Source organism: Chionomys nivalis, chromosome 21, assembly GCF_950005125.1.
Source record: "Chionomys nivalis chromosome 21, mChiNiv1.1, whole genome shotgun sequence".
Lineage (NCBI taxonomy): Eukaryota > Metazoa > Chordata > Mammalia > Rodentia > Cricetidae > Chionomys > Chionomys nivalis.
Genome location: NC_080106.1, coordinates 25069319 through 25097132, shown reverse-complemented (window position 1 = coordinate 25097132; position 27814 = coordinate 25069319).

The window sequence follows — 27814 nt, the reverse complement described above, 5'->3', positions numbered from 1 at the left end:
AACAGAGTACATTCTATAATAGTTTTAAGTTTGAAACAGCTATGTGTGGCAGAGATGACGTTTTTATGAATGAAGATAGGACAAATGGAATAACAGACTCTTAGGGGGCTTCTGGAATGGGAGCCCTCGTGTTTTCCCTGGTGCAAAGCTACTCGACAAGAAACAATTGTGGTTGTTGTTTAAATCCCCTTTCTGAATGCACAGCAAAAATTGATGATCTTTTAAGTAGGAGAAATAATTGTTGTATGCTCCTCATTTGTCCTCTACCCAATAACATTTGCCAGGTTGTTTGCTAATTACCCTCACAATGGGTTCTTCAAGGAAACCAAAAAGTGATCTATTATATGGGTATTTTTTCACTTTTACCCACTCCTTCTGGATTAGAGTAGAAAAGAGAAACAGGCCATCTATCCTCAGTTAATGAGTGACCAAACAGACAGCTTGGCAGAGAACAGGAGAAGGAGCAAAAATATCCTCTCTCTCTGCCACAGGAAACACATAAACCAAAACAAAACTCAATATCACTGTTAGATGCTCCTGGGAGTCCCTGAAGGAGACTCTAGTCACACTCTAGGTTTTGTGTTGTAAAGTTGAAAGCTTTCTTTCCTTCTGCCCTAAATTATCCAGAGCAATTTCATCTCTCTTTCTCAGAAGAAATTTTGACAAACCCTTTGGCACCTGGAAAATGACTGGGTACAACAGAAAGGACACAAAAATTTGACATCATTCAATGGAAGGTTAGAGCTGGTTCAGCCCTTCCTACCTTTGTGACTTCAGGAAAGTTATCAGTCTCACAAGGCCATGGAGAAGAGCAAATATTTTGCAATCTCTTGGACACACTATAATCCACAATGATAAACAATCAAATATTATATTATATCAGAAACAGCTGTAGATCAAAAAAGTTGCAATACAATGCTAATGACAGATAGAATCACATTCCCCAGCCACTACAACACCTACTATTCTCCAGATGATGCTAACATTTCTACCTCACAGTTCCAATGAAACTCAGAGAAAATTCTCTGAATGTTCATAGGACTGGCAAATGACAGAACTAAGATTCAGATCCTAGCTTGACAGCGAAGCCCAGGTGCCTTCCTCTAAAACACATCAGTATTTTTATCACAATTAACACAGAAATCTCAAGTCAGATGATGCTAATGGAATTGAGATGGTGACTCTTGATGATCAACTTCATTGAGTTGAGAATCATGTAAAAGATTACAACAGCACACCTTCTGGATATATCTGGAAGGGTACTTTCAAAGAGAATTAACTTTAGGAGAAACAGTACTCAGAGGTTAATAAATAGAGAATAATAAAAGGAAAAGAGAAAGCCAATGACAGCAGGTGCCTCCTTTCAACTCTGTGAATTGCTCGAACTCACCAAGTCCTGTCTACCATGATGGAAAAGAACTTCTAAAACAGCGAGCCTATACACATCCTTTTTCCCCAACAAGATTTTGTTTCTGTATTTTGTCTTTTGTTTGTTTGTTTTGTTGTTACTGTTTTGATATAGAGTCTCCCTATGTAGTCCAGGCTAGTGTCTGACTTAGGATACATACTCTTGTTTTGGCTTCCAAAGTGTTTGGAGTCCAGTGGGTGCCACAAACATTGGTATTTAGTTGTTGTTTTTTTTAAAATAATTTGTCACAGGAACAGAAAGTGTGACTAGTACACAGATATACAATGAAGCAAACTGTTTGCATCAAATCCATCAATGGTTCATTTGCAGAGTGCAGTACGCCATTCAGTTTGTAGAGAGATTAATCGTTGTCCTCTTTGTCTACTGTCTAACTGCTACCTGCTAAAGTGAATTTACCTCTGCTGCAATGGGCAATGAGAGTAAAGGCCTCTGGACAAGCAAGGGAATCTTTGTTTAAATTTTCACATGCTTACTAAATGGTGGAACTGAAGTTTAAATGCATTTTTTTTCAAACAAAGACAAAATGCATACACGCAAAATCTGGTGAATTGAGACCCAAGTCTGTATGTGGATATTTGTATTGACCCAATATCAATTTCCTGATTTTGATCAAGTCCAGTGATTATGTGCATTTCCACTATAAGAGCAATTGTGTGATATGTCTGTGGAGTGACTTTATGGTACCTTTGTAAGACAGAAAACTCTTTGGGGGAGGTAATTCGAAGAGTATTTAATGAAGAGGACACTTACATAGGTATAAAGGACACAGGGAGGGCCAGGGCAGTATACTAAGACTGGCACCAGGAGGTGTGAAGGTTTAAAGAGGAATAGTTTCCTGTCTAGAGGGATAGTTGATCTGTGATTAGTGCAGAGAAGCATCCATCTTACAGCCAGCAGCAGGAAAGAGCAGAGTTAAAAGAAATTGCCCTTCGTTACTCTTTCTCTCTGAGTGCATGCCAGTGCCCCAACTATGAGGGAAAAGGAGCTTTGTGAAAGCTATCTGTCAGTCTCCAGCTCATAGAAAAGCAGAAGGCATCGTGCATCGTGGAAGAGAGAGGAGATACAAACGAGAAGCTACTCTGTGTTGTTTCTAAGCAGGGCTTCTCCTCCCTTGATCCTCCATTCTAGCTTCTGTTCAGACTTCAGGGGCTCTGGCATTCCTGGGCTGGCTCATTGCTTATGACTGCGTTTTTTATCTTTGCCCATGTAGCCTCTTATGTGTGCTATGCCGGCGCTGTTCATATTCACCCGGAAACTGACAAAGTATCTGTTAAACCCAACCAAGATGCTACAGTTTGCATGGTAAATGTTCCCACAAAGGCCCATTTATTCAAAGAGGACTATCATTAAAAAGTGTACTTCCCAAAGTGTAAAATAAGACCTACTCAAAACCAGATCAGAGAGAGGTAAGCTTAGGGACTCCTGTTTTATAAAAGATGTAAAACGTTGCCTGGATATACTGGAAAGAAAGTTCTGTTTAATTCAATCATCTATGGGAAGTCATAAAAGGACTATGAAGCGGGAATTTGACAGTACCTACTGTCAGTCAATGGAGAAACTGAAATATACATTACATGACAATAATTTACTGTCTTATTTAATTGAAGATTTTTTTTGAGACAAGCCTTATGTATGCCAGGATGACTGTAAACTCATAATGTAGCAGAAACTAACCCTTACCATGTGATTTTCCTGTAGTTTCCTTCCCAGTTCTGGGATTCCAGGCATGTGCACCAGGCAGAAGTGCTGCTAGGGATCAAACCCAGGGTTTTGAGCATGTTAGACAAGTACTCTGTAAAATGAGCTGTCCTTGGGCCCATTACCTAAATTTTCTCTTTCAACAAAATAAAACATAATACAACAAAACCAAAACCATCATATTGAAGTTGGACAAAAGAAAACAGCTAAAAAATAAAGCAAAGCCAAAGAAAAGGCACAAGCACCAGAGCCCCACTCATTCACACATTCAGGGATCCTATGAATGTGCCAAACTAAAAGGTACAGCATGTATGCAGAACACCTGGTGTGGAGCTGTATGGCCCTGTGCTTGCTGCTCCAGTCTCTGTGAGTTCATGAGCCTTGCTCAGTTGTTTGAAGGACCTTGTTCTCCTGCTTTCTCAGTCTCCCCCAATCCTTTTGCCCTCTCTTCTGAAGGTTTCCATCATCTCTGAATCAGGGGATTGATGGAAACATCCCATTTAAAGTTGTGTGTTCCAAGGTCTCTCTCTATCTGCATAATGTCTGGCTTCGGGTCTCGGTATTTATTCCCATCTGCTGCAGGAGGAAGCTTCTATGATGATGGCTGGCTAAGGCACTAATATATAAGTATATCAGAATACTATTAGAAGTCATTTTATTGTTTTTTATTTATTTATTCTTAAACTAATAGTTCTTGGTTTTACCCTAGAGTTCTGGACTATCTAGCCTCTAAGCAGTGTTACATATGGGTGGGCCTTAAGTCAAATCTGATCTCGTTTGGTTATGCCTACAAGGTTTGTGCCACCATTGCCCCAGCATATTTTGGCAGAAAACTCTGAAAAGATTAGTCAGTATCAGGCGCAGTGACATATAGAAGTAAGTCCAGTACATGGGAAGCTAAAATAGGAAGATCATGAATTTGAGATAAGCATGATATATAGTGAGATTATCTTTTAAAAAATATCTTACTAAATAAATGCAAGGTAAGGAATTTACACATTTATCACATTTCAGTTACCATGGGTATATTATCCCAGATACTTGAGATACCTGAAATAATAAACTTATAAAAATGAGAGATTAATTTAGATTCATAATTCTGAAAGTTAGACACGGTAGCTTATCCCTTTGCCCTGTAACTGTGGCTATAGCTGTGAAAAGCTGGGAATCATGAGAACATATCTCAAGGCGGCTGGACAGTGAAGCAAAAGGGAGGAGAAGCCCCTATCTCCGTCTGAGGGTATATTCTCATGACTAGGAGACTTCTGAGCAGGCACAATCTCTTAAAAGTTTCCATGGTACCTAGTAGCATCAGATGATGATCAAGGCCTTTACCATATGGACCTCTGGGAGACACTTCTATAATCCCTCAGATTTGTCTCTGTCTTTTTTCCACTGCTATAAACAAGTACTTGAGGTTAAGTAACTTACAACACAAAGAGATTCCTTTAGCTTACAGATTTAGAAGTTCAAGAGCATGGCACCAATATTTGCTGTGCCTTGGTGAGATCACATTTGCATGTGTTCTATAGTGAACACTATAATGATGGGAATGTGTCCAAGAGGAAAAAATCACATGCCATGTCAGGAAGCCAGAGAGCAACGAGAGGATAGTCTAATACTTCTGTAACGACACTCTTACGATAACTAACCAGATTCCTGTGAAATCTACTCTAATCTCAGTGAAGGGGAGAGCCCCCAGTGACCTCCCTTTAGACTCCACATCTCAAAGTTCAATCAGCTCTTAACATGTCCATACTAAGGTTGTCCACACATAAAATGTTGCAGACTCAAAACATACCTAGACCTCAGCAGTGATATTGTTCCATTCTTTATGAGGTTTACTTAAACACTATGCCAGTTCGCACAGGAAATTTTTCTCTGGTTATTTTATTCAGCCTTGAAAATAATTTCATGGAAGTAGAATCCTTAGGGCCAAATATCAGTGTATGTGTTGTTGATGGGCATCCCATCGTCAATAAATACTTAACTTACTTTGTTAGAGAGGAGACATACATGGTGTTTTGCAATCTCCAGTTTGTTAGAATGAATATATGATGATTACCTACCATGTATATATATAAACATATATAAAGTTTATTATCAACGCTTTAAGGCAAAATGAAGTTCTGTAGTTGCTTTTCAGCTTTGAGAAATGTGGAACATAGGTAAGTGTGGAAAAGGCAGATTGTATCTTAGGGAGAACTTTTGGGATGTGTATCAAATTTCTGCAGTACAGACTTGGTTCTATTCACAGCCCTTTGCCTATTGCTAACTAAACCTGGCATAGACTGTGGTCAATCATATGGCAAGTAAGTGGCTCCACCTCAATGGTTTCTATGCCTCTCACCAGCTCTTGAGAAGGAAGGAGATATCCTTTAGTAACCTCTGTGATGATGAACTGAGAAGGCTTAGAAGAGGGAGTCCACAGGAAGGAGTGAGCACAGAGAAGACCCTGGTGGATGGAGAAGGTGCTTTAGAAGCATGTGACTGATCCTTCAGAAAAGGAATGATTTCTACAGGGTAAGAAGAAAGGTTGCCATGTTTCAGGGTCAGGGTGCTCCTGCAGATGATCTATTCCTTACTATTCATTACTTTGGAGACTGAAAATGAGGTTGTTGAGGATTCACCCCATAAAATGTCTTGAGGTGAAGCCTGTTTCATTCTGAAATCAACAAATGTCCAAGCTTTCTTGACTTCAGATAGTTCAAAATCAGGGTCACTATGATGGACCCCCGCCACTCTTTCTACAAAAGGGGCTTGCACCTTTCCTAACACTCCTGCAGAATCCCGTAAGATCAGATCCTCTGACCTCAGCTGCAGGGGCTAGCCCCAACTGTGTGCTGCCCAAGCATAGCCCGTTTACCAGGCAAGAGCAAATACAAACAAGAGCAATCATCACTTCTGTGGCAAATGAAGACTGTTGGAAAATCAACATGAAACCAGATGCTGTTTCTTAGTTAAGGAGAAACACAATTTCTTACCTGTGTACAGAATCTCTAGCTTTAAGGATAGTTCAGAAATTATTTTTCAATCAGGATAGGCCAACTTTAATATTAAACTGGTATATTAAAAAAAAGCAGAAACAGAAATACGAGGTCTGGTGCAGGGGGTGGGGGAAATGACTTTAAAATTTTAAACTGCTGGGCCAAACTTTTTTGGAAGCAAATGAATCATTTGTTTAATATTGAGCTTTCTAGTATTTGTAATATAGCAAATTAAAGTGATAGCTTTATACATATTTAATAATCATAATGAGAATCTCAGGAAACCTCCAAAGGATAATGACTTTACCAGTCAAGCAAAAATAAAACGGTGTAAATAAACTTTACCAGAATTCATCGAGTTTATATTTAAACCTAACTAATAGTCTTCTTTGTTGTTATTGCTGTCATTTTGAATCTGGGTGTTGTGTAGTCCAGGCTAGTTGCAAACATGCTGTGTAGCCAAGATTGTCTTTAAAATTATAATCTTCCTGCCTCCATCTCCCAGTACTTGGGATTAGCAACACTATCACACCCAACTCTTCCTTTTTGCTTCTCTCTCTTTTTTTTATTTTATTTTTATTATTTTATTTTATTTTATTTTTTCTTTCTCTTTTTTATTTTTTATTTTTTTTTTGTATTTTTTTGTTTGTTTGTTTATTTTGTTTTGTCAAGACCGGGTTTATCTGTAGCTTTGGAGCCTGTCCTGGAACTAGCTTTTGTAGACCAGGCTGACCTCAAACTCATAGAGATCTGCCTGCCTCTCCCTGCTGAGTGCTAGGATTAAAGGCATATTTTTCTTACCCTGTAAAGACAATGGATTCCCTTGTCTCCCCTATTCCTATTTAAGTATACCAGGCTTCACTGTATTCAAAATATCCTTTATACATCTTGATTCTTGCCTTCAAAACACTGTTTAGAAAAACTATAGCTAAGTTGGTTTTTTTTTTTTTTTTTTTTTTTAATTTTAGAAACCAACAGGTTCCCTATATGTCATTGCAGCTAGGGTAATTATATAGAGACCAACATGTACACATGTGTTGAATACAGGGAAGAACACACGAAGAAACTATGAACATAAAAACGCCATAGGTCATTTTGTTATCATTTTAGTGTCACCACAGAGCATGAAGGTTGTACCCAAAGCACCTCCTAGATTCTTCCTTAGCTGTAAGTGAACAGAAAAAATATATTAAAAGTCACCCATTGAGCCTGGGAAGTGTGATGGTGAATATTGAGTGCCAACTTGACAGGATCTAAAATCAGCAGGAGACAAGTCTATAGGGACACTTATGAGGAATTGTTTAGGAATCCTCTAGGAATGTCTATGAGAGATTTTCTTGATTATGCTATTTGAACAGAAAGACCCACCCTAAAAGTGGCACCATCCTGAACCTCGGGTTATCAGGCTGCATGAAAAGGCAGAGCAATGTCTGCACACCAGCGGTCATTATTCTCCGCTTGGTGACCGAGGCTGCAATGTGACCAGTTTCCTCAAGTTCCTGCTTCCAGGACTCTTCGAACTTCGGGCCAAAATAAATTGCTTCTTCCTTTTGTAGCTTTTGTCAAGGTATCTTTATCATAGCAACAAGAACAGTAACTAAGATAGGAGGAAAATCCCTAATACAACAATGGTATTCCTATTTAAGAAAAACTGCCTCCAGAGTGTGTTTACATGAGAAACAAATATTAGCAGGTCTGAGTGACAGTTGACTCTGAAGTTTTCAACTCGGAAAAGAAGTTGAATTAATACCACAGCCAACTTTTTCACGTCTAAAAAGTAATACATAAGAATTATATATAACAAATCCATATCTAACTGTGTCTGAATGAGCTCTTTCAATGAGTTTTTAAAACTCAAATTGATAATATATTTTTCTATGCTACAGTTTAATTGACAGCAATTTCTCTTTGATAGTTTTGCATTAATTATGGTATAAAAATAGTTTATACAGACAATAAGAAAATGGTAATGTAAGTGTCCAAATTCAAGTTAATATTTTTAAAATAAATCCCCAAATTAATAAGCAAAGTCAATTCAATAGGCGACCTAAACTCTCTCTCTCTGTCAGCAATTGCTACCAATATCCTATATTTAGAGTGGAAATATTTTCAAATGTTCATTTTCATTGAAAATAGAAGTTCAAATAATATAGAAAATATATTTATAAAATATAATATTTTATAAAAAGTACTATTTTAAAAACTAGCTAAGAATGAGGTAAATGTACCTCTGTTGCCTCCATAGCACAGGGATTCACTCATCACCTGTAAGGAACAACCTATAATTTCATTGACTAAGAGTCTGGGTTTCATAGCTAAGAGGCTATTATCTTAAAAACCATTCCATTGATCATACAAAATAGTGGAGGAAATTAATTTAAAAGTGAGAGGATTTATTTTGGTTTATGGCTTCGCAGGTTTCCATGCACATCTGGCTTATAAAATGTTGGTGTGATTGCATAGTGGAACAAAGCTACCTCAAGATAGACAAAGAGGAAAGAGAGGGTTGGAGAAAGTGGCTGATATGAAATTTATTCTCCAAAATTATATCCTCAGTGACCTTTTTCCTCTAATTATGTCTCACATCCTAAATGTTCCTATCACTTCCCATGAATGGAATAATCTTTAAATGGTGCTAGATTCCCCCGGTGAGTGATCACTGTTTCTTCAGCACATGAGCTTTGGGTCACTATTTCAAATCCAAACCACAATTGTCAAATCAAGCTCTTCCTTTCAAATACAAAACAATTGTCTCAAGGTTGACTCTAATGCTTAAATCATTTACAAATTTCTCTTCACTGTATTATTCTGTTGGCCCCAGGTTAAACTACACAAACAAGTATGAGATGAATAATGGGCACTGAAGAGACTCAGTCTATTTCAACATCCACTGAGTGTCTTCTTGCAGTGGGAAGCTTGCTAAAGTATCTCAAGTAACCGGGCACTCATAAAACTCATAAACTCCATTGCCTAACACCAGGGATGAAACAGCAGAAGTTCTAAAGGTTAGATGCTTTACCCGTGATCAGACAGAGATGGGAGGGGGCAGGTAAAGTTCTGTGGGATCTACTAACTTCTCTCTGTCTATCTTGACATGTTTTATTGGAGTCAAAATCACCCAGAAATGGGATCTTCTTAAACCAGCATCCTTCAGGGAGTGCCAAATGAGAATACACAGAACCAGTCTGAGTGCTTTAGATTGTTTCTAGACATCAGAATTCTCTTCCTTCTTGTGATAATTAATATTCATTGCCAATTTGACAATATATCATCTAGGAGATAAGTTTCTGAGCATGGCTATCATGGGTTATATAGATTAAGTTAGTTGAAATGGGAAGCCCACCATTGTTGTTGGCGTCATGCTTTGGAGTCTGATCCTAGACTGAAGAAGAAATGAGCTGAGTATCTCTATTCAGGTCTCTCTGTTTCAAGACAGTGGGCGGAGTTTTCCAACGGCCTTTTCTCTTTCCACCATTACTTCCCTGCACTCTCACACTGGAGACTGGAACCCTTCCTCTCAAAACTTCTACTTGCCAAGCATTTCCTCCATTGTGGCTGGAGATGATTCCACTCTCCAGTCCCCATGCCAGACTTCTTCCACTCTCTCCATGGTGAGACTTAGCTTACAAATTAAGCCTCGGCATTTAGTGGTCCTTCCATAAATTGTCAATGCTGAGTCTTCTCCCTTGGTTCCCCTAGGACCTCCTATGTCTCTTTACCATCACATCTATGTCATTGCATCTCAGGTTATAGTATGAAGTATTAGTTAAGCTTTCTGAGGACAAGGAAAATGTATGAAATTCTCAAGAAAAATTTAAATAAAAGAATTTTGTGGAGGGAACAAACGTCTTCAGAATTCACTCAATGCCCTCTGTCTATTAAAACCAGCTGTACACTGAAATCTGTGCCAGCCTTGGAAACATAAATTGAAGGGGTATTCCTTGTCACCAGGGAGCTTATCTAACAACCCATCTTATAACCTGAGATGCAGTTCTAGTGGAGAAAACTGATTTCCCCTTTGCCAGTGAATATCAAATTATAGACAGCTTCTCGATTAGGTTGGGACCCAGTGCCCACTTCTCCCTCTCAGTGCTAAACCCCCTCTGACTTTAAGCTGTTCAGATCTTGTGTGTGATGCTCCAATTTCTATGAATTCATATGTGTATTAGTACTATTATATCTGGAAGACACTGTTTCCTTGGAATCACCGTCTACCTCTGACTCTTACAGTCTTTCCACTTCCTCTTCTGCACAGCTCCCTGAGCCCTGCCTGAGGGGAGGGTTTGGTAAAGAAATTCTATTCAGGACTGAGTGCCCTAAAGTTTCTCGCAATTTTCCAGTTGTGGGTCTCTGTGTGAATTTATCTGCAGCAAGAAGAGGCTTCTCCAGTGTGGGTGGAAGGAGGCACTGATCAATAAGGGTGTGTCGCTAAAAGTCATTTTATTCATTTTATTACTATGATCATTTAGCAGAATAAGAGTAGCAGGTTTCAGCCCAGGCCCATGCATGACCTGTGTTGGTTCAGGTTCTTAGCCATTTTACAGTTTCAGGTATGGGTTCCATCTCATGGATGGGCCTTCAATCCAGTATGAGGATGGTTGGTTATTTTCTTTCTTTAACAAGGCAGCCACCCTTCTTCAAATAATGCCTAATAGTATCGCCTGTAAGAATTCCTGCCACTTGATCTTATGTAGCATCTGTTATTTGAGTTATTGCATCCTATAATTTCTCACCAGTGACCACTGCAATTAAATAACTAGATATGTTATAATTACCTTGATAATGGTCTCCTTCTGACAATTGATAGGTAAGACAAGGAGTTGGCTATATTTTTCCCACCTCCCTATCTTCAGTACAAGCCATGTTACCATTGAGGCTCAAAAATTTGTGTTGGGCCAAGAAAAGGGATCTGTGAATGAATGGATAATGACCCCCTGGCTTCTGCTTTGTGGACTGAGTGGGTACTGTCAGTGCAAGATAACTCACGTTCATCATCTAAGCTCTGCCATCCTGCTCCCTCTTCTCCCACCCTGCAGCTGCTTTCCCAAAGACTCTCTGAATCGCTCCGTTTTTTGAATCACAGGAGCTGGCTGTTGGGAACACCCACAGATGCACTCTCTACAAGCACACGACTTACTCTGAGTAATCACATTGATTTGGAATTAACGGCATTCAGATACCTCATTGAAGATGCCATCTGGGGTATTATTGCTCTTCAGAGGTATATCATATTCTGAGAAAATCTGTCAGAACGTAGAAATAACTCAGCAGAATGGCTATCGCTGCATCTAGATGTGCTGGCTAGGCACAGAGTTGAGGACTTTAGGTTTCACTTCCCCCGCATGAGATGCTGGAGGATGTAGGGCTTGTCCTCTGTTTTCAAGAGTAAGAGATAGAGAAAGTTAGAGATAGAGAAAGTTCAGCAGCATTCAGAAAGTGGTCCTGCATGCCACTAGGAATCCAAAAGCATCTCACTGAAAACTACCACTCTTCAAATTTATTTGCGGAGATAAAAGGGGTGAACTTAGCTAACACCAAGTTTTGCCCCTTTCTTAACTACTTAGGAGTCATGGGGCCAGTCATTCCAAGACAAATTTCTTGAGCTCTCGGAAGGCCATTATGGAACTTTAAATCTGATGTATACCTGGAATGTAGTAGAGACTCAAAATATTTACTGAAATAAACTGATTTAAGTCATGCTATAATCTTAGGTCTGGCCATGATAGAAAGTAATGGTGCTATGCCCAAATCTGCAATCCCCGCGCAAGCCAACAAGGAAACCAAGAGTCCCGTATGTAAAAGCAAATGGTCTTTATTTTAATCAAGTTTGCAAACTCGATCTCTCCGCATGTCCAGTATATTGGAATAACTGGAAAGCCCTGAGCTCAATTAGAATAGGGTTTTATAGTAGTAAAGGTGGGGGTGAGGGGTTTCTGAGGTTTTAAGACCCCTGACTGGCTGACATCTAGGGTTTTCTGGTGACTGTGCGCTGTGTGGTGTTTCTATCTACAGTGCTTGGAATGTCAGGAATTTCCTTTGAATGGTCTGTTCTTGGGTAGGGGTCGGGTGATCTCAGCACCTGGTTCCTCCTGCATCTGGCACTATCTCAGGATAAAAAATTGAGACTCCAACCTCCATTGAAATTCAGCGATGGCCAGAATCCCAGGTGATAAAGATTGGAGGAAGTAAAAAACTTCCTCTGGGTGACCTGCCCAGACTTAGATTATCATGACTGTCTCTCACAAATGGCATTGATTCATTTAACTATATCTTAATTCTAGGAAACAGAGACCATTGTAAACATCATTGCTGATGGTATGCTAGAAAACTAGCTCTGAGAGGACTGTGGGAAATATTTTCTTTTTCTTGGGATGTAAATATTTCCACTACAGCCTGCTTTGGGCCACCAAACTCTCAGCAGCTAGCTTCCCAAATGTCTGCATATGACATAATGGGATCTTGTAAGCCAGTTTAAGCCAGCTTTAGCAACACACAATAAGAACACGTTTCTATCCTGTCCCTTCCCCTGCTGGGCTAATGCGAAGCTTTGAGTCTACCCAAAGAAAGCCATAACCACAAGGCTCACAGTAGATGTCTGCCCCCTAAGCCATTTAGGAGGAACACCTGGAGACATCCCAGGTGCTGCCTGCTTTCACAACTGTGTCTTTCAGCCCTGCAGCGAGACTCCCTCCGTGGGCAGAGGACTGTTGCCATACCAGGGAAAGTCAGTATTATTCAGCAGGCCCTTTAGAATTGAGACGAGCATTTGGAAAGGATTATCCCAGGCAAAGTCATCAACTGCTGTGTACTCATTGAACTTAAAACAATGCAAGATTGATTACTTTTGTAGTTTATGCAAATTACAAATGGCATTGGTATTAAATCCTTGGTACTTGACTTCACTTCCAAGTGTTTCGGCAGCTACTGTTTTCGAGTAAAGGAAGTAGATTTTAAAAAAAAAATGTATGTGTGCTTACGTATGAATCATATGTCTCTCTGTATGTATGTTCTCTCCAAAAAAGGGCGAAAATAACATCTAGGGTACACTAATAAATACTTCTTTCTGTACATGATTTTAAAAAAGACAAAACACTTGATAAAATGACCTCAACTGTGCTGATTTCTCCCCTCCCATGTGGTACCTGAGTAGAATGCCAAGGCCCTGCTGCAGTGCTTTCGTTTCTAACTAGGTGGCTTTATATTTTCCCTGGGCTGCACTGAAATGAGTCCTCACTCAGGGCCCAGCCTCGTGAATTTGTCACCCCTGCACAAGCTTTAAAAGAATACCACAGGAGTTCTCACTAATTTACCTAAACCACCTTCCATACAAAGACACGCGTTAAGGGTATTAAAGTGTATGACCTGAGATACAGAAAGGAGTCTTAAGACAAATCATTTTTTAAAGCAGTCTGGGGATTGAGTTTCTTTCGTATTTCACACCAAATTACAAAGTATCATGATGGTGGAGCAGTACACAAATTGTCACATTTCAGACAGACATTGTTTTCACTTTACAAATGAAACATTCCCACACATGGAGAAGGAGATGAGCCAGGATTTGAACAATTCCCTCCCACCCCCCCCCATTGCAAATATCCTTGCTTTGTCTGCAGCATCACTCTGCCTTCTGAATATACTCCTGCAGCTCTGTCGACAAGTTCCCTTTATTCCTACTGAGCACTTACAATCAAAGCAAAGTCACCTTCTGTCTCCACCTTGTCTCTAACTTGAATTTGAGATGATGTCATGGGATAGTCAAATTAAATCAGTACAGATTTATCAAAGTCTTACTTCATTGGAGATGCTATGTGGGGTGCAGAGTAACTGCAGAGTCCTTCCAACAGGAAGCTAATTACTTCACACACAGAGAGGAAGACAGATACATGGAGAATTTAGAACCTAATAACAGTCAGCCCAACCCTGAGCTCCTCCTCTCTTTCCAGGGCTACGGGACTTTGGTTGATGTATTCCTGTCAAGCCCACACTGCTCTCTCTTCTCCCAAGCTCATTCCACCCATTGTTCAAGTCCTTGTGAGTCTACCACTGCCCTCCCTCTGAGAACCATCATACCTCCCCACCTCAACCACCATAACCTTTGCTTCTGTCCCAATGCTGTGTTCCATTATCTGTAGCCTAGAAGATTTCAATGACTTTTAACTTTTTTAATCCTTTATTTTATTTTAATCCTGTATTTTATTTTAGATGTACAAGTGTTTTTCCCAGTGTATGTCTCTGTACCCGCTGTGTGACAATGGTCTTTCTTGTATTGTTTCAATAAAACGCTGATTGGCCAGTAGTCAGGCAGGAAGTAGAGGCAGGGTAACCAGACAGGAAGTAGAGGTGGGGTAACAAGAACAGGAGGATTCTGGGAAGAGGAAAGGGTCCATTTGCAGTAGTCACCCAGATACAGAGGAAGCAAGATGAGAAAGCCTTGCTGCTAAAAGGTGCCAAGCTATGTGGCTAACACAGACAAGAAAAATGGGTTAATGTAAGATGTAAGAATTAGTAAATAAGAAGGCCTGAGCTATTAGGCCAACCAGTTTATAAGTAATGTAGACTTCTGTGTGTTTCTTTGAAACTAAACAGCTGTGGGACTGTGGACTGGGTGGGACATAAAACCTCAATCAACATGCACCAAGTCTCTTCCTGGTGCCTACATAGGCCAGAAGAAGACTGGAATTATAGACACTTACACTTGTGAGCCTTCCATTGAGAGTTGGGAACCAAACCCTGATCTTATAGAAGAATAATTAATACTCTGTGACTACTCTACCAGTGTGACATCTCTCCAGTGTCAATTGAAGCAAGTTCAAAACAGGATTTCCTCTGTAGAGAGCCCTGCACAAACTTCAAGATAAATTTTGGTTTTATATTTTTAACTTTTATCATAACACTTTACAACTCCAAATGTTTCACAGATTTAAGAAACTAAGAAAACAAAGTATTCTCCAAATGAACCTTGCTTGCAACCGTAACAACCAACCAGATGAGGAAAGACTGTCTTTGGTTGGCAATTTACCTCAAGTTTAGACTTAAGGGCCCTCTGTTCCTTGTATTTCTTTTCTCATGCCTCCCACCCAGGTCCCCTCTGAGGCACTTTGTGGAACAATTGGCCTATGCAGAGCTCTTTAAAAGCTCTGGCCTGAGGAATAAATCCAGCTCATTAAGCCTAATATTCAAGGCTCTTCTGTTTGGCAGACTTGGGAGCCACCCCCTAGGGTTACTGCAACATTCAAGGTTCTTAGAACATTCCCCATACATGAGAAACATCCAGTAAGCATAGTTTGTTATAGTAGTTGTTCTTTCCAATCTCCCGACCATTTATAGACCTCAAGCTTCAATTATGTTATGTGAGCGCCTATGCCTATGTTTTCAGTCCCTAATCAGCTCTCCCTAGTCATTCCCTTAAACTATTTTCTCAGCCTGAAATTCCTTTCATATCTAATATCTGTATGCACAGCCCCATCCCTCTGCTGAGACCCACTGCTGTTCGGATGATCATCCCGGCAGCAACCATCTCTCCCAGCTCTAAAATGTTTACAGACTTGCATCAGGCCCCTCCCAGGACCTGGTCGTATCCTTAGTCCTGTCACTCCATTTCATCCCTCCCAGCATAACGTGCATACTGAGCCGAGATCATTTCTCCCCATCTCCCTGTTCCTACCTGCCGTGGCCAGTCCTCTGTAAATACTGAATAAATGAATACCACCTGCTCGATCCCTTCACCTTGCCATGCAGGGCCACATCTTGGGTCTTGATGCTACTGAGTTAAGCAAGAACACCGGTGACTATGAAACAGCCCCCAATATATTATTTGAAAGCAAAAGTGCCATGGCAGAATAGCAATGCAACTCAAAATATTTCAGGTTGAATCACTCTGCAGGTCAGCCTTGGTTTCTTTCAAGGACTTTCCTTTGTGTCGGAGTTTCTGCTCCAAAGGGAACTTGTATTTGGTATTTGTATTACCATAGCCCCAGATGGTGTCTCGCAACTCCCCCTGAAGACTGAATCTCGGAGAAGAGATGCCTATGGGTCTGGACCTGCTCCTGTGACCCTTATCCCTATTCAGCCCAGCCCTGGTTCACCTGGCACCTCACGGCAGCGGCGTCTTCCTTGATAGAGTTCTTCCTGCAAACCTCATGAGAGGGATACGGGAGACTGTAAACCACAGATGTGATCTCATTCTTTATTTTATCCTTTCTTTAACAGCTTCAGTGGTTCTGCATCATAAGTGCCACATTTCTCCCAGTGTGAACTGCAGGATATCATCAGAAGCATCTGGAACACGTGCTAAAATGTATTCTCCTGAGCTCAGTCCTGAACCTAATGAGGCCCGATATGCGCTGCTGCTTTTCTGTAGCTTCAAAGGTGATTTCTCTGTTTGTACAAGCACAGGCAACCTATGCTTAAGTAAAGCACGTTGTTTCTTCCAGTATTACAATGTGAGACAGTTTGTTGCTCCGCGTCATCTCCTCACAGCCACGCTTTCTGCTTCCCCGCCGTTTTGTTGTGTTTTCCATTCAGACAGAATGGGTCAGTATCACCGGAAGCAGCTGGGCAGCTATCACTCTGTCCTTGCAAGGCTGTCTCCCATGAACCCTTCTGTCTTCACCGCCTGTGTGATGGAAACACTCACATACCCAAGCGAGTGCGCGCGCTGCGCGCGCACACACACACACACGCGACACACAAAATTCATCCATTTCCTTGCTGCCCCCTCAGAAGCATTCCTACAGCTACAAAACCGTGTGCCCATTTCCTTAGAGTGTTCAGCTGTCTCCATTCATACCTATCTTCCCCACCTCCTAACCCTGTGTGCTGTGAGTATTGATCTCCCTGCCTATCTCCCATTAGTCACCTGTCACTGAAAGCTGGGACCCTGCACAGATGCAATTAGTATGACATGGTGCTTGTGAGCTGCAGACAAGTGTAGCGTGGGCTTTCTCTCCCCTTGAGGTTCCTTGCTGAACAACAATGGCCATATAGCTGTAACCCACAAAGCCTCAATTTCTTAATTTAACAATGGCCTCAGTGTCACTTTGGGGTTAAATGTGATCAAACACTTGAAGGCCAAACAGCAGTATCCCCCGAAATTTACACGAACCAAGTACACTTTTACTGTTAGTAATATCGTCATTATTTTATGATTTTATTATCTCAAGAGGAAGCAATAATGTCTTTCCCAAAGAGATAATAAATCACTGTAAGTTTTGTCTGCTGGTAATGTAACAGATAGAGTCTCTATATTTGATAAGAAAAAATTAATAGGGTAGCATGAGGTCCCCACCCCTTACTTTTTTATAATATCATTGTCCTGGCTTTGGAAGCTCATGATGCAGAACGGAATCCTGAATCAGAATTTATATGATTTCTGATTGTTTCCCCGTGGAGCAAGCTGAACCATGCCACAGTGGAGACATAACCATAAAATAGGCTGCTGAGAATTGTCCTCACAGAAAAGAAAACAGACTGGAAGGTACAAGATGCATGGGCATGATGGATAATGAAAGGGAAAGGGGGTAAGTCCCTGTATAAGAATGCTGGCGTTTTCTTGTATCTTTCAAAGTACTTTGTTCAGTCAAAAGACATTTATTAGCCGGGCGGTGGTGGCACACGCCTTTAATCCCAGCACTCAGGAGGCAGAGGCAGGCGGATCTCTGAGTTCGAGGCCAGCCTGGTCTACAAGAGCTAGTTCCGGGGGGGATAGGCACCAAAGCTACAGAGAAACCCTGCCACAAAAAACCAAAAAAAAAAAAAAAGACATTTATTAAACACAGCGTAGGCAGGCACTATACTAGGAATAAGACAAAACAAAATTTCTGCACTAGATGGCTAATGGTTAGACAAAGTTCCTCCCCTTGCAGAATTTACCATTTTATAGGAAGAAACAATAGAATAATTAAGAATATTAAGTCATCCCGTATGATTTGTACCTTGGTACATACACATCACAGGAAGGAGGTGTGACATGTGGTACCATGCAGTGGTTATGCATGGGAACAGTTTGCCTCCGTCTACACTGGCATGAGTGTGCCTGCTCTTCAGATTCGGGCCATAATTGCAATAAGGACCAGAGAGATGAAATGTTTCTCCACTTTGGCCTGATTGAGCCCATCAGGGATCTTAAATTCTATTTTCTAATTGGTTGTACATTCAGTCTACTTCTGAGGTGACTAAAATAAGAATGAGCATATATTAAAGGCACCAGATTGGGGGTTATGGTCATTCTGACCTACATATCAAGTTCACGGTAGCCTAGGCCACACATATATGCATACATATATATACACATTCATGCACACACACACACACACACACACACACACACACTTCCTTGTAGCTTTTCCAAGAATTCTAGTGTTAATCATCCTTCCCTTCCCATTCCCTCCTCTGATTTACCTTTCTGTCCCTTTTCAAATTTAAATCTCCCCTTCTTTGCTCTCCATTTTCCTACACATACACACTTTTAAGAGTTTGAGTTACCTACATCAAGGTGGACTGGGAGAATGTTCCTCCCAGAATCCATCAATTACCAACCACAGCCTAGTTCCTGAGAGGTGAGATACCTTCCTGAAGTTGATGTTCAGCTGGGTCCTGGAGACTCACAGAATCATACAGGATATTGCTATAGCTTTTGTGCCCACTATAACTTAATGTTAGGACCCTATTGCTGAAGACAATACACACTTTGAACACAAGACATCCAGAAATCATGCTGATACTGGCATGGAAGATTTCTCCCTGCTTTCTAGCTTTCATAGTGTTCAAAGGTGGTCTGCAGACTGGGGAGAAAGGTTGACAACAGTCTTACTCAGATATAAAACCTGGAAGCTACAGTAATGACCAAGCAGGCAAGATATGCTTAGTAGTATCATAAAGGTCATGGATATATCAAAAGAGTTTGACTGTATTTAAGGTCTGCTTTATAAGATGGAACTCAGGACAGTTTCTATAAACCTGGCCAAGGACCTGCAGTCAAGGAGGCCAAAAGACCTAAGAGAGAACCTACTACTATTCGCTTGCTAACTGTACATCTAATCAAGGCACCTTCTAAATACTTATCCTTATACCCATACATGAGTGCACAGCTCAACACTCATTTGATAAGATTCTTTATGTAAGAGATAAAGGTTAATTTGGAGAACTACAACTGGTCAAAAGTATGGAGAATAAATAACTGTAGAGTTCTCGTTACTTTATGGGACATCTATATCATGCTATCCCAAAGACTCATTGTAGACTCCTAAAACAATGGAATTAGGGGTAGAAATATTTAAAGGGCCAGAGAAAAACTGTGAAAAATCAACCATGAACACACAACCTGAACAAGACTTGCACAAGAGCAAACCAACATGAAAGGAGAAATATCCCATGACACTCCACTTGGAGCTAATGAGCTATAAGCAACTGATAACTCCTGGGAAAGGAAAAACCAGTTTTCTACAGAAGTGAGACTACCCGTAGGTATCCCAGACTCCACTGGGCAGCTCTTTATGTGCTCACAAGAACAGTAGAAACTAGACTCAGTAGGTTGTAAGGAAACAAATAAATAATAACATGAAGAAGACATGAGGTTCGGTAGGAAAAAAGGGAAAATGGAGGATAGAAATGGTACCATGTATACATATGTGACATTCTCAAGTAATAAAAACAAGAATGCAAAAATAAGCAAGAAAAAAAATCACACTACCTTTATTTGTTGTTAAATAAAATCCTATTTCATGTATTAAAATGCGTAATTTATGTCAAGTCATACCAAGCATAATCCACTGGAGTATTCCTTTCTCTGTATGTTAAGCATTCCCTTATTGCAGTATCCTATGCATATAGCAATACAGTGTAAGCTCCTGCACCTTTCAAGTATATTGAAGTGCATAATGAGAGGATACCCCCACATACACACAAAAATACCTACAGGACGATCAGTGACACAGTTCCAAGTACAGAACCTACTCTCTGTCTCAATCTTCCACATTCAAGTGGAACAAGATTTCTATTACTTCCAGGAACTCGGGTGGGTCTTGCTTGGGGTTTTTATATCTAAAAGGCCCATGAAGTGTTTCACTGGAAAAGGAGATGGTGCTACAATGATAAATGCAAATTTAAGTCCGAGAGACGGAAAACAATTTAAAATGTTTGAAATGGCAATTTTCATGTTTCAAAATTCTTAGAGGTGCTGTCATATCCAGGGCCTTCTCTGATGAGCCCTACAAGTAGGCCGTCACAAAACTGCTGAGATGGAGACATCTAAATGGTGCAGCCCATCTATCAATCCCTGGCAAAGCAGAGAAGGCTCCCCAGCAGCACCAAGGCTCCCTCACCAGACAGCTGCAGGGGGCCTGGCAGAGGTGCACACCTCTTCTTGGACACCATTCTTGTATCTGCTGTTCCATGGCAAGGAGACCATTTGATTTTTCTTCCCTTCCACTTCTGAGAGATTATTCATGAGATTCTATCATAGTGGCTGATTCTCACCTCATCTAAAGTGGCTTTTTGTGCTGCATAGAATACCATGTCTACTTTTGAATGTGTAAGGCTCTCAGAGTAGGAGTTCCTGATGGTCTTCAAAGTTTAGTGTGCCACCTGATAGCTCCTTCTGCTGTCACATACATGAAATATAAATAAGGATTCACTGTGGTCATGTCTGTTAAACTCATACACTTTCCTAAAGACTATCAGTAGATATCATAAGATCACACACATTAAGATAAGCTTTTTAGAGCAAATGGTTGGGTCTCAATGAGTTTAACATAATTTCTAAAGCAGTCTTATATTGTCCATCTGCCTCACACATGTGAATTTGATTGACACATATTTACTAATGGAGTGATCAATTGATGTTTCTTGCACAGCAGCTATGATATTGAAAGTTTCTGCTATACCGGGCAGTCTTCTAGACCATGGCATGACAAATAGTTCACACCCTCATGAGACCCTAAGCCAAATTATTGATGTAAAGCTAAAAGTTAAAATATTCCTTTTTTCAAAACAGTGAAGCCTTTCAGAGAACGGCTAAGAAATGTATATATGTTGTCAGCAGTCACTATGGATTCCCAGAGTTTATCTAGTCCATACCAGTATGTGCAGGTGGTATAGCTCGGCAGGTGAAGACAATGACATTCAGAGAGAACAGGGTGTGCATCTAAGCTCCTCAGCCAGAGAGAGTTGTGGAGCCGGAGTGCCATAGAGATGCCAGAGTTCGGATAATAGAATCAGTGTACATTTATATCTGGGAATCATTGTCTTCTTTGAAGGACAAAAATGGTGTCCGTGGCTTTTAAAAAAGCATACATTATACTGATGGGCTTGAGGTCCTGAATAAGGCTTCAGCAGTGTGTGTGTGGTGGGGGGAAGCAAATGGATGCTAATGTTATTGATATTGTAAACAAGACCTTGAGTACAAAAAGATAACATTACCCAAGACTAAAGAAGCTAAGTAAAAACCTCATAGTCCAGAATTAGATTTTAGATGTATCTTATTGCATCCAGAAGTTATATTTCATTGCTGTTCTTCAGAAGATGGAGAAATGTCTGGGAAGTGCTCAGCTTTCCTGTTGAACATGCTGCTATCCATTTAATCAATGGCCAGAGACTTCTTTAAAAAGTTTGAAAAGGTAATTTGTCAAAGAGATGACGACTGAATTCCTGTCAATTATTAAATAACTTAGTTAGTGTTCATAAAATACTTTGAGTAATGTAGAGAGGAACTGTGCAACATAATGGAATAGCCTTAAATTACATCTTCACCTCAGAATTCTATTAAAATTATACTGTAAGCTTCTTATTGAGTAACCCAAGTAGTTTATCTGATATACAGCAATAACAACAACAAAAGATCTTTCTGCTCTGCTGTGGGGTAATCACTGTTCCAATAAAAGATCCAAGAGTTCTCTAGGCTTTGCCTCAGACCCAGGAACAGAGCATCAATAGTAAGAAATCCTTGTGTTGTTACTTTAGCCAAAAGAAAAATCTAGTTATTACTTGTGGCTTGATTTGGTTTCTCCTTGGATTTCTTCTTCATTCCTGAGCAGAAGGGTCCATTGTACTTTATGTTGGCAGTATTTCTTGTTTATTCTCATAACTCCACTTAATGAAAAATAAAACTTAGCCAGGCTTCTCAGTGTCTTGTGGCTTTTTGCTGAGAATGAATGGATTGGAGACACAAATCCATTGCTGTGGTGTAGGAAGCCATCAATATATTTTACAGCCGGGAGGCATAACAGAAAAGAAACAGTAAGAGACATAAACTCAGTTCTAGGTTTGAACCTCCTGACTTCTTGCAAGAAAACTCAGGGAAATTCTGTAACTGCATGGAGTCTTTGCTTCCTTTGCTAGAAAACAGGTGATCCTACCAAAATCATTGAAGGACTTACCTAAGAGCAGGTACACAAAACAACACAACACAGTATCGGGTAAATGATAGGAGCTCTTCCGGCTTCCAGGATCTATATTAAACCTTTGGCTGGATTTTTAATGAGGACCACACATCTATGCATTACATATACTATATGCATGCTTATATCCATGGAGACATGTGTAGGGGTATGTTTGCAGATTTCTACTTCAGCCAGAACTCATAATGTCTCTTTTTCAAATGCATTGCCCTTTACTTCTGCTTATAACAATTGGGCATGCATAATATTCTGCCATAAGTCATGGAAATCAAAACTGTGGTGACTTCCTAAGTTGAGTAGAGTTTTCCACGGAATTAAACCACCATTTAAGTTCTTGATGGATGGCGGAAACCCAGCTTTCTCAAGCAAACTTGGCTGGACCAAACTCAAATCTAGCTTGAAATGCAAGAATTCGTCCCAGTACCCTGAACTTCTGCACAGATGGTAAACGCATGTAATTTTCTTCATAGATGCCTTGGAGAGGAAACTCATTTGATTCTCTCCCTTTAGGAAAAAAATTCAGCGAGCTGGGACATTATTCTTGACTGCCTGCATTTCCGATCACCATGTCACATTGTATGAGAACATTTGTCAGGCTCTGTAGTACCCACCCATTCTCCTTCTATTTATTCTTTCTCCATTTTTCCCATAGACCCTATGTCTTTGAACATGTTTGCGCTGTCATGTGACAAGACCTTTGAAGCATGTGACAAAATAAGTTATTCATTTCATAGAGGTTAATCACCCAGAGTCAGTTTCCAGGTGGTTAAATGTTAATGATGTTAAAAACATGAAAATAATGTATAGATTGTAAAAGACTATGTTTGATGGTGTCCGTGCTCAACTGTCATTAGGGGATGATAGAATGCTGACTTTCTGTATCGTTACCTCATAAATGCCCTGGAAATGAGAGGAAGCTGGATTACTTCCTTAAATAACTCACTGGGTTTCATGTGCTGCACTAACTTCATGGGGGTATTGTTTTCCCAAAAATTTAAAGTAGTTTTGTACCTATTCTATGCCAGATAAGTATAGAGTTTTTAATCCTGAGGGTCTATGACAAAGACAAAATACAGTAATCAAAGGAAAAGGCTTAGGAAAGTGTCAAGCTTTAAAGAATATTGAATAAAGCAGTTGTCTTTTCTTACGCAGTTGTAATCATATTATAGTTCCTATTAAATATCATTTTGATATTTTCTGCCTAATTGGATATGTTAAGTGATTTTTATGTTGCTATGTAGTTGTCATAATTACAGTGTGCAACAATTCATATTTGTAATGACACTGTCACAATTTATTTAAGCTGTCCTACATTGGACATTTAAGAGTCTTCCAAACCATGCCTTGAAGAGGTCTCCAAATTAACATCTCCACTTGCTGCTTTAAGGATTATCAAAGCTTGGAAAGATAAAACATTACATATATTGACATATTGTTTTCTAAAAGACAGTTAAGAAAAATATTGCCATCAGTAAGAAAAAATTGACCCTTTCACTGCAGCTTTCTTGATACCATTTTTCATTGAAAATGACAGCTCACGAATGTTCCGTTTAGCACTCCATGTTACCCCATTAAAGCTGGTAAATAATCCCCGGGTACACTTGGCCTATTTGTAGTGCTTAGTACTTGTCTCTTCTTGCTGTATCGCTACAAAGGTCTTTCTTACTCTTTCTTAGTTATTTCAGATAAGGAATATTCAAATACTCCTTAATGGAGGTGGCATTAATCCTATTCTGCTCATGATTTCACTTTCAAAATCATGGGTCAGAGTTCTTTCACCTCTTATGGATTAAAGACAGATGTGGTTTCTTGCACTTGTGCCTTTGACCATGGGGAAAGTGTTACAGCTGACTCTTGCTTCTAAGGAACCTGTAATATCATTTCTAGCCTTCATCCCAACCCAGTCTGTTCTGCTGAGTTGATTCTCTTCCCTACCTCATCCTCTTGCATGTAATAAGAACCCCATTGGATCAAACCATCACTGATAATGCTCTGCGGAGGTTGACTGTTGCTCTGGGCATTAGAAATGGCTCTAAAGTTCATACCCCAAAACTCGGTGGGAACTGTGACTCCCCTTACCTTAAGTACATGTGAAATTTTATGCCCACCCATGACTTATTGTTTGCTGTCACCAATTCTTAAAACATGTCAATTCTTTTTCATTTGTGTTTTTCAACTTCCATGACAAAATTTAGCACTATGAAATATGTGCCGTGATCCCATGATGGTGCAGAGTTTCTTTCTGACTTATGAATCTTTCTGACTTCTTTCTTTCTCTTTAAGAAAGGAAGACATTGAGCTGCCAGCTGTCCTTCTAAAAAAGATGTGGTGGCATTAGCAGGCAGACACTGCAGTTGTTCCCTGGCCATAATGGGAGCAAAATACTTTTAACAACAACAACAAGGCATGTCTCAGTAGCATGTGGCTTCTAGTAAGTGACCACAGACACCACACTGTCCCTAACAATGGTGAGTAATGTGATCTGTTAACTTTGTAGTGGATAAACCATGATGAGTTGCCATGTTCAGCCACTGTCAAGGTCACTTTATTTATTGATTCTTTTGAAATTGTAGATAACATAAATAGAAGGCATTGAGGTTTTACACACACAAAAAAAAGTGTGTATGTAATTTCTATGACAAAAATGCATTTTATTCTACTGACAAATGCTAGTAAGAGTCTTTTCAAAGAAATGCCACTGAGGCATGGCAAACTAAACTTTATTTTCTAGACTTTTCCTTCTTTATGTGCTCAGATATTCAACCATTTTATCAAATAACGTCACCAATGTGGATTAGAAAAGTGCACTGGAAATGGATTTGATGCCTGCTTGAGCTGCTGTGAATAACAAAAAACAAATGGAACCATTTATTTGCACAGCATATAGCAAAGATAGCTAATTACACAGAAAAGAGAAACATAAAATGTTCGCATATTCAATACAGAGAAAGGAAATCCTAATTGCTACTTCCCGACTTACTGTCTTATAAGTATCTCAACAAAATACTCTCCCTCCCTCTCTCTCTCTCTCTCTCTCTCTATATATATATATATATATATTCCCTTCCCTCCTCCCTTCTCTCCCTCTTCTTGTCTTACCTTTCCTTTCCACTGTTTTACCCTCCCTTTTTCCTTCTCTCCCTTCTTCCTTCCCTCCATTCTCTCCTCCCACCCATCTTCCCTCCCTTCTTCAATTTCTTTCTGGAAACCCTTTGCTAATGCAAAATTTGTAGTAGAGGCACAGAGAAGAAATGATAAGAGATGTGTGGTTTACAATTTCTAACAAGGTTTAAGCTGCCAAAACTTACAAATATTATTAACACAGTGAAGATAATGAGAGGTCCAGAGACAGAGAGGCAACAAAAGAACATGCAGAGCCCTAACCCAGAAATCTGAGTGACTCCGCGATCTCTCTCTCAGACAAACAAATTACTTGCCACAGCCTCTGATTTCTGTTTTCCAAAGAAATCTCCACAAAGATTGTGACCCTAGATGTGTCATCTAGCTTATACAAATACCCAGAAAACCTGAAAGCTGGTTTTGCTGCTTTTACCAGACTTCTAACCTTGCATACACTTTCCTCCAGACATCCAGATGAAAGGTTTAAACTAGAAATGGGCATAATTCTTTCATGGTGTTCCTTATTTTACTAAGAAGAACCTCAGCTCTATCTTCTAGGAAGAGCAACTCCAGCCTCATGCTGGGATGAGAGAGAAATGTTGCTCAGCAGAATAAGGAAGCAATCTGAAAATCAATTTGCTTCTCAGGTACACACTCCACAGTGGTCCAGATTCTGAAAAGCACCATGTTTACCTTCCATTTCAGAGTTACCTGGCGTTGTCTAATTTTGAGTCAGTAGTGTGCTATCAGCTTGGTGTTTCTTCTCTTTTTCTACAGAGTCACAAACATCACATACTTATTTCCAAAATTTTGTTAGTGATATCTCCTTTTCCATTCTGTTCTCTTTGCCTATACCTCTTAAACAGACTCTATGTAATCATTTTAATAGGGTATAAAATAACCAAAAATATATTTATCTTCAATCTGTCATCTTTACCTGAAATCCATCTTTAGTTTTATAATATCAATTCATTGAAACATGCTCACAGAAATCCACAAATATGTACATTCATACTTGTTTGAAGAAGGCAACGGAACACTTTCAAAAATAAAATATGTTGGCTCATTGGTGGAACACAAATATGAAATGTCTAAGAATCATATAGTATTTTAATATGGAACTGTAGAACCTAGCCCTTAACGCTTATAGATTTCCATGGTCTTGAACCAGTAGAGCACCGTAATAAAAATAAAGCATATTAAAGAGTCACTCATAATGTACTATCTAAAGTCAACCTGTATCTGTTTACTTTGTATTATGAAACAAACAATATCATAAAATACGATGTCGGACTGGTTTTCATAACTTTTCTTTGTGATTGTGGTGGGATACTCTATTGGACAGACACACCGTGATTTACTTACTCATTCTCAGAGTGTTTCTCTAAAATGAATAAGGTCCACCCAAGCCATTTCAATGCACCAAAGAATCTACCCTGCAAGCTCGGCAGCATTTGAATTTATCCTTTGAAGGCAATGATTATTTAGTAGCATTTGTTTTGCTTATTCTTTATTAGTGATTTAAAATATTCTTTATTAGTGATTTAAAATATTTTAATTCCAGTGCTCATTTTAAAACCATGCTGTTTATTTATGGATGTGTTTATATTGTTCATTAGAAAGAGACCAAGAACGTCTCTGAAAATCATATCTTGTGGTTATGGGATGTTCCTGGAAAGCTCCTGAATTGGATGATTGTTTCAAAACTGATAAACTGCCGGGCGGTGGCGCACACCTTTAATCCCAGCACTCGGGAGGCAGAGGCAGGTGGATCTCTGGGAGTTCGAGGCCAGCCTGGTCTACAAGAGCTAGTTCCGGGACAGGCACCAAAGCTACAGAGAAACCCTGCCTCGAAAAACAAAAACAAAAACAAACAAACAAAAAAAAAACAACTGATAAACTATGGAAAGAGACTATATCCTGTGGTATCTTGGGTGAAATTCCTTCCAGAGGCTTATGTACTGATTGTTTGGTCCCCAGTTGGTAGAACAGTGGAAGTGTTTGGGAAGGTGGGGCCTTGCTGGAAGGCTTGGGTCACCGGGGCATGGGCATCAGTAGTCCATGTCATTCTAGCCAGCCCTCTGTCTCTTGCTTGTTGATGTGAGTTCTCAACTACTGTTCCAATGCCAAATTTGCCTGCCTCCTGTCAAGCTCCCTACCATGATGGTCACAGTTCATCCTCTGAA